The 15,522-nt window shown below is 42.0% G+C and overlaps 1 protein-coding gene across 3 annotated transcripts in view; it reads right to left on the bottom strand.

The window, feature by feature from the left end:
• mob3a (MOB kinase activator 3A) overlaps positions 1-11,386 on the bottom strand; it is a 24,204-nt gene extending 12,818 nt beyond the window's left edge. The window contains exon 1 of one of the 3 annotated variants that reach the window (XM_043721123.1): positions 11,282-11,386. The gene's annotated coding sequence lies outside the window, so the exon portion shown is untranslated. Of the gene's footprint in view, positions 1-1,170; positions 1,272-4,636; positions 4,661-11,281 lie in introns of those variants that run through there. The other 2 variants (XM_043721125.1, XM_043721124.1) reach the window with 2 other exon arrangements.
• Between the last annotated feature and the right edge of the window lie 4,136 nt (positions 11,387-15,522).

Genomic DNA, 15,522 nt, shown 5'->3' with positions numbered 1-15,522 from the left:
GGCTCACTGCCTTTATTCCTGATGAAGGGCTTTTGCCCGAAACGTCGATTTCGAAGCTCCTCGGATGCTGCCAGAACTGCTGTGCTCTTCCAGCACCACTGATCCAGAATCTGGTTTCCAGCATCTGCAGTCATTGTTTTTACCTCGGCCGTATAAAATACTCAGCCCAATCACTAGGAGGAAACAGCACAAGTGTCTGACTACTTAGATTTACGGAATCATTTTTATATTGCGGACCGTTATAAAGAATACTTTAATCTAAATATTGTCTTAACAAGCAATCATTTCATCTTGATCTACTTGCTAATGTATCAACAGCCTTGATATATTTAGACACTTGCTTGGTTACTGCCATGAGTTTTAGAATCATATATGAGTGATTGGACAAGCTGAAGGAGCTATCAACTTAATGACTTCCCTCAGGGATCTGTTCTACCATCACTCATTTTTAACCTATACATAAATGACCTAGCTGTGACCAGATTGTGGAGGCTATATCCGAGAAGCCACACTAATGACATAGAACTTACAGCGTAGTAATGCCCGAAATGGTGTCTTCAACCAAGTAGCATAAAGACTGTATACTGTACTATATTTTCCATTTGTATAATGTTAGTGCTTCTCAAGTACTCAGTCTAAGTGGTCAAATTCTTCTGACCATCTACAAAAACAAACTGAAAACTGCAGAGAAAGCTAATCGTCAACCACAAAGTTCTCCTGAGAGCAAACGTCCCAACATTCACTTGTGCAGGTTGTTATTAATTTGAATAGTATTATGTTTTCACACTTTGATAGTGGATACAAAACTGTACATCCAGTGCATCTTGTGTTAGATATATCACAGTTGTCAGACTTTGCAGCAGCAAATACAAACCAACTGGTAACCAACACACTTTGCATTCGTGTTAACAAAATGTTTTAAGATGGCTGGAATGATATGCTAAGACTATAAATGCTAAGCAAATCTTGGCAATAATCTAAGCAAGCGTATAGGCACTGGAGTATAGGGATTTTCTTTAAATTACTGAGAATCTTTTCATGAATCATAAAAGAACTAGGAATCCCCACACTTCCTAAAAATACTAAATTGATAAAAGTTTCACTTCACTGACAGGGCAACAAATTTCCGATCTCAGTAGAATCACACTTGCGGCAAACAGCACTACTTACATATCAGTGAAGGGAGACAAAAAAAGTGTAATCTCAACCAGATGGTTTTGTTTTATCTCTATTCTTATGAAGTAGGTCAAAGGTGAATCTGTAGCATTTGGTTGGTTACTGCAGTAAGAAAAACATAAAATCAATGGTATCGGAGAAAGGAATGAGAGTCAAGACATACAATTATTGTATATGTGCATGTAAAACAGAAATTTATATGCACATGAGTGTGTATTTTTGGGGGGTGGTAAAGGGGGGGTGGGGAGCGGGAGGGGCACACAGCGCAAAGCGCAACTTACACTTGGGTCATATCAGCATTCCAATAAAACAACATCACTAAGTATGGTAAATCCAGCTCCTTGGTACTGCATTTTAATGGAAATTGCACCATTCCTCCAGTGCTGTGATAGTTAGTCCAAATGGTATAGTTAGCAAGTTTGTAGATGACGCCAAAATTGTGTAATGGACAGCGAAGAAAATTACAACGGGATCTTGCTTAGATGGGCTAATGGGCTGAGGAGTGGCACATGGAGTTTAATTTAGATAAATGTGAGGTGCTGCATTTTGGAAAAGAAAATCTTAGTAGGACTTATACGCTTAATGGTAAGGTCCGAAGGAGTGTTGCTGAACAAAGAGACCTTGGAGTGCAGGTTCATAGCTCCTTGAAAGTAGAGTCGCAGGTAGATAGGATAGTGCAGAGGTGTTTGGTATGCTTTCCTTTATTGGTCAGAGTATTGAGTATAGGAGTTGTGAGGCCATATTGCGGCTGTACAGGACACTGGTTAGGCCAATTTTGGAATATTGCATGCAATTCTGGTCTCCTTCCTATCGGAACGAAGTTGTGAAACTTGAAAGGGTTCAGAAAAGATTTACAAGAATGTTGCCAGGGTTGGAGGATTTGATCTATTGGGGGAGATTGAATAGGCAGGGGCTGTTTTCCCGGGAACATCAGAGGCTGAGGGGTGACTTTAAGGAGGTTTATAAAATGGACAGGGTAAATAGACAAAACCTTTTCCCTGGGGTGGGGGGAATCCAGAACTAGAGGGCATAAGTTTTGGGTGAAAGGGGAAAGATATAAAAGAGACCTAAGGGGTAGCTTTTCATGCAGAGGGTGGTGCATGTGTGGAATGGGCTGCCAGAGGAAGTGGTAGAGACTAGTATAATTGCAACATTTAAAAAGGCATCTGGATGGGTATATGATTGGAAGGGTTTGGAGGGATACGGGCTGGGTGCTGGCAGGTGGGACTAGATTGTGTTGGGATATACGGTTGGCATGGGCGAGTTGGACTGAAGAGTCTGTTTCTGTGCTGTACATCTCTATGACTCTAAATAATTACCGTTAGTTTAAACCAGGGATAGGCAATAGAAAGTAGAAACTTGCATTTATACTGTGCCTTTCAAAATCCCTGGATATCCTAAGCTGCTTTACATTCAATTAATTATTTTTAAGAATGCAGTCACTTTTGTAGTTTGATCAATAAGTAAGTGGACAGGCGATGTAAAATCAGTAGTGGGTGCAAAAACTGAAATCAGGAATAAAAGTTTCTATTTAGCATCCAGATTAAGAATAACAAAGCAGATAAAAATATGTTATATGAATTAAAAACAGATTAAATTATTTATACACACTAACTGAACAAAAATGAGAACTTTAGTGGATAAAGGTTCTACAATACTGATCTTTACATAGTTGCTTTTGGGAAAATGGAAAGAAGTATCTTAAAAGTCGACAATGTAACATAGGAATATCAATGGTATATAGGGGAATTGAGTTAATAATGAACTATAATAGCCATAATGCACTTTAGTAAACCAAGAATGATTGACAGACCAAGAGGTTGGGAAACAAAGATTAAAATGGAGTCCAAACAAGAAGTTCTGTTGCAGAGACCATCAACTAAAATGCAAAGGAGGACTGATCAAAACAGACAGCGAACATGGGTAATTAATTAAGAACTTTCTTCCAAAGTATAGATACTTTTAAATAAGACAGAATTATCTTATAAAGGAGTTAAAAGCAGTTGACAGCCCAAAGTTCTTTCTATGCAGGAAATACCAGTTAGTGGGAGGCAAACATTGTTTAAGAAAGGTGAAGGCCGAGTAAGATAGCAAGAGTAACAAAACTGAATTGCTACCCTTTGTGACGTATGAACTGATTCTCTGTGCAAATAAAGCTTGTGCCCAACATTAAGCTATTGCGTGCTTAATTGATGTTTCTTTCTGTGAACCATAGATGGAAGGAGGTGGCCTGAATACAGGTAAAAATATTTTGTTTCAATTCTACCCAATTCCTCATTTGTCCTGTAGGTCATGGGTGAAAAGGACATGCTCAATCAACAGTCTAAACAAATTATTGTGAAAAAAATGAACTTAGGCACGTAGCAGAACATAAAAACATTTTCTCCTGCAACTTGTTATGACATTGCTGTTATAACGCAGTAAAGATGTCACAAAAGTGGTCAATAACCCCTTGTGACATCACAGCTCTAGGACATACTAGAAACCTCCCAATGTAAATAGCAGATAAAAGCATTTCCAAGTTTAACATAGTACAAACAACATTTCAATGAACCATAGTACAAAGTCAAGGATAGAACTTATCACTATTAAAACAAGGTCCTAAACCATAAAAACCTGATCATCCCTTAAATCTGTTGAATGTATGTACTCTTTTACAAAATTAGTATAATTTCCCAAGGGGTGACAAAAGACCTCCCCTTGCAGTCCAAACCAATTTTCTTCTTTGCTCTCTGAAAGGCAGCCATGCGTGCTGAGTTGTAGGCAACTTAAGAATTCTCATAAAGGGACATTTATCAAGGAGGTCAATTATTATGGGGAAGGCAAAAATCTGTCTCCACCAAACATTCCATCATGAATGTTTCAGCTGAGGTTACTGGATTACAATCTGGATTGGAAACTGTAACTGGTACTAACCTCTATAATAAAAAGTAAAACAGAATGGATGCTGGAAATTAAAACTGAAAGTGCTAGAGGAACTTAGCAGGTCTGGCAGCATCTGTCGAAAAAGAAAGTGTCTCCAACACTTTCTGGCAGTATTATTATTCCCCTTCAAACCTGTGCAGCCAGAAATCAACTGGCGAAGATTCCTAAGCACCCAAATGCTACAGCTTCATCATGAGTTCTGAACTGACAGCAATTTCTACAGTACACACAAGCAACAGGAGCAGTAGAAGACCATACAGCTCATGAAACCTGCTCTACCATTCAATATGAGCACAGCTGATGTTAGACTTCTACTTCACTTTTGTGCACACTTCCCATACATTGAACATTTTCTGAGACCAACATTCTGTCTATCTCAGCCTTAAACATGTTCAATAATGAAATCATCCACAACCTAAGGGTAGAGAATTCCAAAGATTCATTAGCTATTGAGTCAAGAAATTTATCATCTCAGCACGAAGTGATGCTAGCCCCGTGTTTTCGTCACCTTACAGAAACACCTCTTAACGTATACCCTGCCAAGCTGTTTCAGAACCACGTATGTCTTTAAGTGCAGAAATCCGGAAATTTCTGTTCGTGAATCTACACCTGTCCAAAGGGTGCGTCGTTGACGTTCCCCGTCACATGGTAATCAATTATAAATTACTGAACCGAGAAGAATTTCCACTCGGGAGTCACAGTAAAAACCCTTGAAAAGTCACACTTCGTTTAACCATGTCTAATTGAGTTTTTAATGGGATGCTAAATTTATTATAACTGTTAAGTGGCCTCACTGGTCCTGGAAGAGTAATTTAGTGTTTACTGAAACACTAATTACTCCACAATTATTTGGAAATTCCACATAATTAAAAGTATTTGTTTGTGATATTTAGCTTCTATCTTTAGCTATGTATGACCTAATCAATTTTTCACTATCTACAAAATTCAAAACTTTAAAGCAAAAGGGTCTAAAAGTGGTTTGCACTTCCTGGTTTGCTGTCCGGGAATATTTCAATCTGATTGGCTGCTCACCCAGCTTCATGATGTCATCGCTGACCATGAAAATCAACCGTTATTTCTGCAACTTTTCAGAAATTCTCTTTCATACCAAAATTCTGTACTAATCAAGGTATAAAACTGAGCCAAGTAACGTAGAGATGTTCAGTGATAAGCAACTTAGATGCTATGTTTTTGAATCTTTTCTCCCAATACACAGAACTACATACAACCTGCAGACATGCAACAATATATTATTTCTCCATTGTCAATTATTAATCATAAAGAACGGAGTGGTAGCAGAATAAACGAGAGCTCACTGGTATGTTTTCCCTGCTGCATTGAAAATCTCTTTTAATTAAGTAGGTTTAATATTTAGGGTCAAAATTACTAAGCATCTGTTTGAATTTCCTCAATCTATATTTATGACACTTCCCTCTTACACACAGAACAATGGTCATATTCATCTATATTGCTAATTACCATATTTATTTCAAGAGGAAGTGAACAAGTAAGTAAGGGTATTATGTTTCAGTTAAACAGGACATTGGTGAGATCACATCTCCAATAGTGTGTGCTGTCTTCAGTCTCATTATTTAAGAAAATCGGAGGCGGTTCAGAGGAGATTTACGAGATTGATCATTGGAATGAGCAGGTTCTCTTACAAGGAAAGATTGTACAGACAGGACTCTTTCCATTGGAGTTCAAAAGAGCGAGGAGTGATTTGACTGTGGATTAGGCAGTCCCAAGATGTGAATGGGTTCTGTTCTTGAGTCCATTCATAAGTCAAATTTGTTTGCAAATTGAACACAATGTAGGTCAATATAAAATAGCTGTTCGTAAGTATGGATCTTTAAAACTATAGGAGTTTTCTGAAGAAGGGCTTATGCCCGAAACGTCGATTCTCCTGTTCCCTGGATGCTGCCTGACCTGCTGCGCTTTTCCAGCAACACATTTTCAGCTCTTTAAAACTATACCCCTGTATGGGTTTGGAATTCATAAGTACGAGCGTTTATAAATTGGATATTCGTTAAATCAAGGACCCCTGTACATAACATTGTGAATGATCTTGGTAAGGTTGAAGCGGAAGGAATGTCTTGTGGAAAAGACAAGAGCCGGAGACACTATTTTAAAATCAGGTTGGCATTTTAGGACACAGATGAGGAGATTTCTTTTTTCTCTCAGCGAGTTGAGAGACTATGGAACTGTGCTTCAGAAGGTGGTGGAATCGATGTTATTGAATATTTTTAAGTAGGTAGGTAGGTTTGTATTGGGCATGTACAATTCAAAAAAAACAACTAGATCAGCCATGACCCGATTGAATAGGAGCCAAATGGTTGTCTCCTGCTCCTAATTCACGTGTTAAAAGGTAGCCGCCCTATATAAGGAATTTTATTGTGTCGAAATCATTCAATTTATATCGTGATGCAGATTTGGCTGCATGGAACACACCATGTGCACAAAGGACCTAAAATAAGATAAAGCATTGACAGCATGTCAGTTTTACTCATCTGCAATAAGCATCTGGACATAGTCATTTCTTAAAAATTAATATCAATATTTGTAAGATGCAAGTTAAATCACCAAAGACCCAGAGTATCATAGGGCTGCTCTCATTTAAAAAAAATCATTCATGGGATGTGGGTGTCACTGGCTAGGCCAGCATTTATTGTTCCATTTAATGCACAGAGAGCAGTTAAGAGCCAACTATAGGCCAGACCAGGAATAGACAACAGATTTCACAGAATTTCAACAGTGTGGAAGCAGGCTATTCTGCTCATCAAGTCCATACTTAGCCTCCAAAATACACCCCACCCAGACCCAACCCCTGTAACCCTGCATTTCCCATTGATAACCCTCCTAGCTTGCATATCCCTGGACACAATGGGAAATTTAGCATTGCCAATCCACATACTGTGCACACCTTTGGACTGTGGGAGGAAACCGAAGCACCTGGAGGGAACAAACACAGACAAAGAGAGAACGTGCAAACTCGTGCAGACAGTCGCCCGAGGATGGAATCGAACCTTGTCCTTGCTGCTGAGAGGCAACAATGTTAACTGTTGAGCCACTGTGCCATCCTCTGCCATCCTTTCCCTAAAGGACATTAGAGAACCAGATGGCTGTTTCCTGACAATTGGCAATGGTTATCATTAGACTCTTATTCCCAGATTATTCTTGAATTCAACTTCCACCATTTGCTACAGCAGGATTTGAACCCAGGTCCCCAAAACATTACCTGGGTCTCCGGATTAATAGTCTAGTGATAATAACACAATGCTATCTTCTATCCTTAAAGAGAGATGACTGAAGGTCAAGGTGAGGGGAAAACTTGAGAAGGAAAGTCCTCATGGTAACATTAGCAAGTCTAGGATCTCAGCCCACATTGTCATCATTGCAAACCAGTTGTTCAGCCAACTGAGCCAACCAACCCAAGTAAAATACAAACAGATGTATAACAAAACGGGGTCTCTTGTGACAAAGTTGTAGAATCCCTCTTTCTTGGCCAGGAGGCCTGGCTTCAAGTCCCACCTGCTCAAGTGATGTGTCATATGTATAAACAGGTGATGAAAAATATCTATAACAAATGGGGCACAAAGAGGAAACTAACAGTCCTCAAGATCCAGTTTTAAAGCTCAACTAGTTATTGAATTACTTCCACAACCATTGTGCATATTTCAACTTCTATAATCTGTTATGAGGTGAAATAGAAAAGCAAGCACACAGTAAGATTAGATGGAACAGTAGGTTAGATAGTCACGTTTCGTTTAGAGTCACAGAGATGTACAGCATGGAAACACACCCTTCGGTCCAACTCGTCTATGCCGACCCGATATCCCAAACTAATCTAGTCCCACCTGCCAGCACCTGGCCAACATCCCTCCAAACCCTTCCTATTCATATACCCATCCAGTTGCCTTTTAAATGTTGCAAGTGTACTAGCCTCCACCGCTTCCTCTGGCAGCTCATTCCATACACGTACCACCCTCTGTGTGAAAAAGCTGCCCCTTAGGTCTCTTTTATATCTATCCCCTCTCACCCTAAACCTATGCTCTCTAGTTTTGGATGCCCCCACCCCAGGGAAAAGACTTTGTCTATTTATCGTATCCATGTCCTTCATGATGTTATAAACCTCTATAAGGTCACCCCTCAGCCTCCGACACTCCCGGGAAAACAGCCTCAGCCTATATCCTATATCCTCTCCCTATAGCTCAAATCCTCCACCGCTGGCAACATCCTTGTAAATCTTTTCTGAACTCTTTCCAGTTTCAAAATATCCTTCTGACAGGAAGGAGACTAGAATTGCACACAATATTCCAAAAGTGGCCTAACCAATGTCCTGTAGAGCAACAACATGACCTCCCAACTCCTGTATTCAATACCCTGACCAATACAAGGAAAGTATACCAAATGCCTTCTTCACTGCAACTCTACTTTCAAGGAGCTATGAACTTGCACTCCAAGGTCTCTTTGTTCAGCAACACTCCCAAGGACTAACAAAACCAAATAAATAGAAGGAAAATATTCTCAACTGGTATCTAGCTACAATTTAGCACGAGCATAAGAAAGCAATGATCTTTATGTGATAAGCTATTTCATTACTGTTAACATTTTGTACTAACTTAATAGTTAAAGCAATAAAGGGTAAATATTCAGCTAATTTAGATGGTATCATTACTGAAGTCCATGCAAAAGATCCAATTAATCAGTTATTATTCACTTCTGTCTAATCATTGGCTTGTGCTCGCTGCTTGTTTATTTTATCAGAAAATGTTTTTCAACAGTTCCATTGAATCCAGTGTATAAAAACTTCTATCTATTGGGATTTTGAAAATTTGAATCAGTCCTGTTTCAGCCTTCTCAATTTGCATCTCACAGCAGAGCATTCAATTGGGTCCAATGATAATCATTTCATGTTTCTTCCAAACTCCTGCATTGCAAATTACTGTGGATTCCAATGGAGTTGCTCACAATCCATTAGAGATTAGTCCATGAACACACAACCTAATCTCTCCTGTCGCTTAAATCAAAACCAAAAGTCGAGCTGGCAAATCAGTGAGGAGGTTATTCCTATGACAGACAGCCTCAGTTCAACCAAAATAGTTTACAGTATTTGCAAAGAGAAGTTGACTTATATTTAGGAGATGGTAGTAATTTAAAGTAAAAGTAGGGACTTTACATCCATAATTAATGGTGATGTCTGCATGTGACAGAGGTTGAGAAAACTCTGCAATGAGATTTTGATGCTGATGTCTACATGGCACTGCCACAGGTTGTACAAAGTCCCTGGCACTGTCCATGGATTGAATATGCAGTGCCTGGAACTACCCACAGGTTAATTATGGAGTACCAGGCACTGCCAATAAGGTTCATACACGGTTCCTTGCACATATCACAGATTTGTACGGCATTCCCTGACTGCCCACAGTTTACTACACACACCCTGGCACTGCCACTGCCCATAGGTTTAACCACACACCCTGGCACTGCCCAGAGTTATACACAAACCCTGGTACTGCCCACGGGATTACACACAGCCCCTGAGCCTGCCCACGGGGTTATACACAGCCCCTGGCACTGCCCACAGTGTTATACACAAGCACCTGGCACTGCCCACAGGGTTATACACAGCTCCTGGCACTGCCCACAGGGTTATACACAGCTCCTGGCACTGCCCACAGGGTTATACACAGCCCCTGGCACTGCCCACAGCCCCTGTGGTTATACAGCCCCTGTGGTTATACACAGCCCTGGCACTGCCCACAGGGTTATTCACAGCCCCTGGCACTGCCCACAGGGTTATACACAGCCCGTGGCACTGCCCTCAGCCCCTGCAGTTATATACAGCCCCTGGCACTGCCCACAGGGTTATACACAGCCCCTGGCACTGCCCACAGGATTATACAGTCCCTGAGTCTGCCCACAGGGTTATACACAGGCCCTGGCACTGCCCTCAGGGTTATACACAGGCTCTGGCACTGCCCTCAGGGTTATACACAGCCCCCGGGCCTGCCCACAGGGTTATACACAGCCCCTGGCACTGCCCACGGGGTTATACACAACCCCTGTGGTTATACACAGCCCCTGGCACTGCCCGCGGGGTGATACACAGCCCCTGGCACTGCCCGCGGGGTGATACACAGCCCCAGGCACTGCCCGCAGGGTTATACACAGCCCCAGGCACTGCCCGCGGGGTTATACACAGCCCCAGGCACTGCCCACGGGGTTATACACAGCCCCAGGCACTGCCCACGGGGTTATACACTGCCCACGGGGTTATACAAGCCCCAGGCACTGGCCACGGAGTTATACACAGCCCCTGGCACTGCCCACAGGGTTATGCCCTGCCCACGGGGTTATACACAGCCCCAGGCACTGCCCACGGGGTTATACACAGCCCCAGGCACTGCCCACGGGGTTATGCACAGCCCCTGGCACTGCCCACGGGGTTATGCACAGCCCCTGGCACTGCCCACAGGGTTATACACAGCCCATGGGGTTATGCACAGCCCCTGGCACTGCCCACAGGGTTATACACAGCCCCTGGCACTGCCCACAGGGTTATATACAGCCCCAGGCACTGCCCACGGGGTTATACACAGCCCCTGGCACTGCCCACGGGGTTATACACTGCCCACGGGGTTATACACAGCTCCTGTGGTTATACACAGCCCCGTTGGTTATACACAGCAGGTTGATTGTTCAGTTTGACTAAGATGGAGGGAGGGAGGGACTGAGCGATGACAGGATGCACAACTTGTCTTAGTCACCTCAGGGTGGGGCAGCGCAGCTTGGATGGACGGAGCGAGACAGGATGCGCCTGATTACACCCTCCTCGCCAGGAGCTTCTGCGATCGTTAATGAAAGCGGCCGGTTACCTGTGACCTGTCCCGGGGCCGGGGGCCGGTAACCGCCCTCCGAACTCCAGCTTGACACTCCCGCCAGAAACCACCCTCACTCCTCCTCCTGTGATTTGGCGGAAAGCTGCTGCCACCACTTCTCATCTTCCGGGGCCGGGGGCCGGTAACCGCCCTCCGAACTCCAGCCTTGACACTCCCGCCAGAAACCACCCTCACTCCTCCTCCTGTGATTTGGCGGAAAGCTGCTGCCACCACTTCTCATCTTCATTAATCCGACGCAACAAGTCGCAGTCACCCCCTCTAACCTTCTGCCCCTCACTCACCCTTCGTCCTGTTCCTCCTCATGGACACTCCAGCCGCACCGGGCTCGCCGCACTCGCTAATGCGCATGCGTCAAGCCCCGCTGAACGCAACGCCCCATGGGACCAGTAGTCCTCCGGTGGGAGTCAACCAGTGATGAGCCCAGGGAAGGGCCAAGTATCCCAGACTTAACCATCTGTAAGGGATAATTGTAGCACAGTATTATTCTCTCTACTTCTTTCCCCTAGAGTGAAGTTCCACTTCCTACAGAGATGCGTCATAATTTCTGAACTGATTGATGTAGAAATATCTGAAAGCAGAGCAACAACATGCTCAAGCCATCAGGTCTGCATCTTCCCCCCCCAACCAATTTTGCTTGGTTGCAGAAGAGGCTATGGAACATCTACCTAGCACAATGTTGAAACAATGAAGAAGTAATAGTATTTGAAAGAAAGGGGAATAAGACAATTAAGAAAAAAGTCCTCACAGTCTTTACAGCTGAATAACTACTAGAAGTGTAGTCACTGTTATGTTGTAAGAAATGCAACAGCCAAATTTGTACATATCCACCAAAAAGCAGCAACATGGTTTTATGCTGCTGACTAAAGGACTAATATTGGCTAAGATAATACCCCTGCTTTGATCCCCATTCATGGGAAATTAATGAAAAACTCAACATACTGAAAATTGGCAAATCCTGATGCTTTCATCCCAGAGCATCAGAAGAGATGGATGCATTGGTAATCATCTTCCAAAATTCTATAAATTCGGAAATGGAGTTTGGAAGATAACAAATGTAACTCCATTCTTCACTAAAAGAAAGCAAAAACTTTGATTTTCAGACTTATTGGCCTGTTGTTAATAGTAGGTAAAATGCTGGAATCTATTAAAAAGGTTGTGATAACTGGAAAACAATGTAGGATTGGCACTCAATATGGATTTCTGAAAAGGAAATCACATTTGACAAGCATGTTAGAGTTCCCTTAAGGGAATATAGGAGAAACTAGGAGAATATATGAGGAAAATCCAGTGGATGTGTTGTATTTCAATTTTTAGAAGGCTTTCAGTAAGGTCCCACGCAAAGGTTGGAGAACAAAATGAGATCACAAATCAGGATTGGGATCATATACTGTATGGATTGAGGATTGGTTAATAGACATAGAATGGAATAGGAATCAATGGGTGATTTCTAGATTGTCAGGTTGTGACAGAAAAATATTGCAAAGATCCCAGCTACTCAAAATATATATCAGCATTTTGGATGTGAAAGACTAGTGGGCGGCATGGTGGCACAGCAGTTAGCACTGCTGCCTCACAGCGCCAGAGACCAGGGTTCATTTCCCACCTCAGGCGACTGACTGTGTGGAGTTTGCACGTTCTCCCCGTGTCTGCGTGGGTTTCCTCTGGGTGCTCCGGTTTCCTCCCACAGTCCAAAGATGTGCAGTTCAGGTGAATTGGCCATGTTAAATTGCCCGTAGTGTTAGGTAATGGGTAAATGTAGGGGTATGGGTGGGTTGCGCATCGGCGGGGCGGTGTGGACTTGTTGGGCCGAAGGGCCTGTTTCCACACTGTAAGTAATCTAAAAAAAAAACTAACATCTTTAATATTTCCAAATTTGCTGATGACACAAAACTAGGTGGGAATGTCAATTTTGAAGATGAATGAGGCTTCCAGGGGATTTACAGGCTGAGTAGGGAGGAAGATAACAGATGGAATACAATGTGTAAAAATGTGGTTATTAACTTGGTAGGGAATACGGAAATGAGTATTTTTTAAATGACTGAAGTTTGCGAAATGTCGATGTCCAAAGGAACCTGGTAGTACAGAACATTACAGAACATATTCAAGAAAGAAATAGATTTTTTTAGATTCTAAAGGCATCAAGAGGTCTGGAAAGAATGTGGGAATATAGTATTGAAAAAAACGAATCAGCCATGTTCATACTGATTGACAGATTAGACTCAAAGGACTGAAAGTTTCTCTGTTTCATGAGGCATTAAAAGTTAACATGCAAGAAATTTCCTCGGCAAATACTGTAGATATTATTTATTTCCATCTTCAACACCCAATCATGTCTGGTCCAAAAGCCCTACCTCTGGCTTCTTCAAAGCCCCTCTAAGAAAAATCTACTGAATATTCAGGTACTTCACTGTAAAGGAACACTGGAGAAGTTCAATTGTTGTTTGCTAAATATTGAATCAACACAGATCTGTTGAACAGGTAGAAATTGAAAAAATAACATAAGAATCTTGCCAGATTAGGCATTCGATATTTAGGAATGGCCCACTGATGATAGTAAACCAGAAGCTGCAGTCTGGGGCGACCTGAAAAATCAACTAAGCAAGCCAAACACAGATGGTCATCTCCTCAACCTTAGTTACAAAACATTTGAGATATTATGGACAAAAATATTACATTTATATATCTTTAATGTTACATTGGACTTTATTACTGAAAGGCTTGAGGGGTAAAGATACCTTGCTGCAATTGTGTAGAGCCTTGGTGAGTCTGCACCTTGAGTAGAATCCAGTTTTGGTTTCTTCATAATCCCTCCCACCTTGGTTATACTCTCTTCTGCCCTTTTCCATCAGGTAGAAGATATAAAAGTTTGAATATATGAACAAATAGATTCAAGAATAGCTTCTTCCCTGCTGTTGTCAGTTTTGAACAGACCTCTCACATTAATTCTGATATCTCACCCTCTGCACCTGTGACACTGTAGTCTGCATGCTGTTTTACTATATTGATGCACTTTGTATAGTACAATCTGCCTGTATAGCATGCAAAGCAACACATTTCACTGTATCCCGGTATATGTGACAACAATAAATCAAATATTCATCTAAGGAAGGAAATGCTTGTCATATAGGGTGTGCAACAAAGGCTCATCGCGGGGATGGTAGGATGGCCCTATGAGGAGAGAAGGTCTGAGATTAGAAGAATGATATAATCACATTGAAGAATATAAAATTCTTACAGGGTCGATATAGAAAGGATATTTCCCTGACTGGTGAAATATAGTTCAGTTCCATAGATTTTAGAGCACAGAAGGCTGAGGAAGGACCTGGTTGAGGTGTATTAGCAGCATGGACAGGATGACTAGGAAACAGTTGTTCTCCTCAGTTGAAGGGTCAATAACAAGGGGTATTAGTTATAAGGCGAAAAGCAGGAAGTTCAGAGGGGATTTAAGGAAAAATGATTTCATCCAGAGTGGTGGTAGTAATCTGGAATGCCATCTGATAAATCAGAGGCTTCGGTTGGGATAGCCTGAAAACTCCATTAAGCAGGTCAGACACAGCACAATCATCTCCTCAACTTTGGTTACAATAATTTTGAGAAACGATGGCCAAACATGTTGCATTGATATATTATTCATGTTAGTAATATTGCAAATTAAGTTGAAATTCACTAACTACTATTGTAAATTTATCTAACAGTATTTAAAACTCAATTGGATTCATAACTGATTTCACAGGTACTAATTAGTGCATCTTTCAGTAAAACTCTCGTAGAACGTAGAATCCCTAGTGTGGAAACAGGCTAATAGGCCCAACAAGTCCACACCGACCCTCCGAGGAGTATCCCTACCCTATCGTACATTTACCCTTGACTTATGCACCAACACATCCTTGAACACTATGGGCAATTTAACATAGCCAATTCACCTAACCTGCACTTCTTTAGACCATGGGAGGGAACCGGTGTACCTGGAGGAATCCCCACGCAGACACGAGGAGTATGTACAAACTCCACACAGTTAGTCATCTGAGGCTGGAATTGAACCTGGATCCCTAGCTCTGTGAGGCAGCAGTGCTAAACACTAAGCCACCATGTCGCCCTCTCCAGAACATACTGCAAATTCAAAACTGTGAAGACTGGTGAATGCTGCTGGAATCTGGAACAAGACCTTCAACTGCAAGATTGTGACCTGTCACTGTAAAGAGAAAACATGAAACTTGCCAAAGCTGGTAACCTGCCTAGCTTCAGCTAGTTAAATGTTTGTTTGACGAGTTAAGTGTAATGATGGATTTCCTCTTGTGACAATGCTGTCACTTTAAAAAGCTTATTTTGTCCTTGGGATTTTTTTCAAGAGAGGTCATAAAGGCAGAAGTGCTGAAACATTTATTTTAACAATGGCAGGGGAGTGACCAGTTCTTCCAGTTCAGGATGTTTCTAGTTTGGTTCAGTTGTAAAAGTGAAAAAGCTGCTGGGTTTAGCTAGAGCAGAGAAGCTCCTGTAATCCAGAGAAGGGTTCCAAGCTTCA

The sequence above is a fragment of the Chiloscyllium plagiosum genome, chromosome 31, assembly GCF_004010195.1.
Source record: "Chiloscyllium plagiosum isolate BGI_BamShark_2017 chromosome 31, ASM401019v2, whole genome shotgun sequence".
NCBI lineage: Eukaryota > Metazoa > Chordata > Chondrichthyes > Orectolobiformes > Hemiscylliidae > Chiloscyllium > Chiloscyllium plagiosum.
Note: the sequence above shows the minus strand (reverse complement) of the source record. Positions and strands in the feature narration are given on the sequence as shown.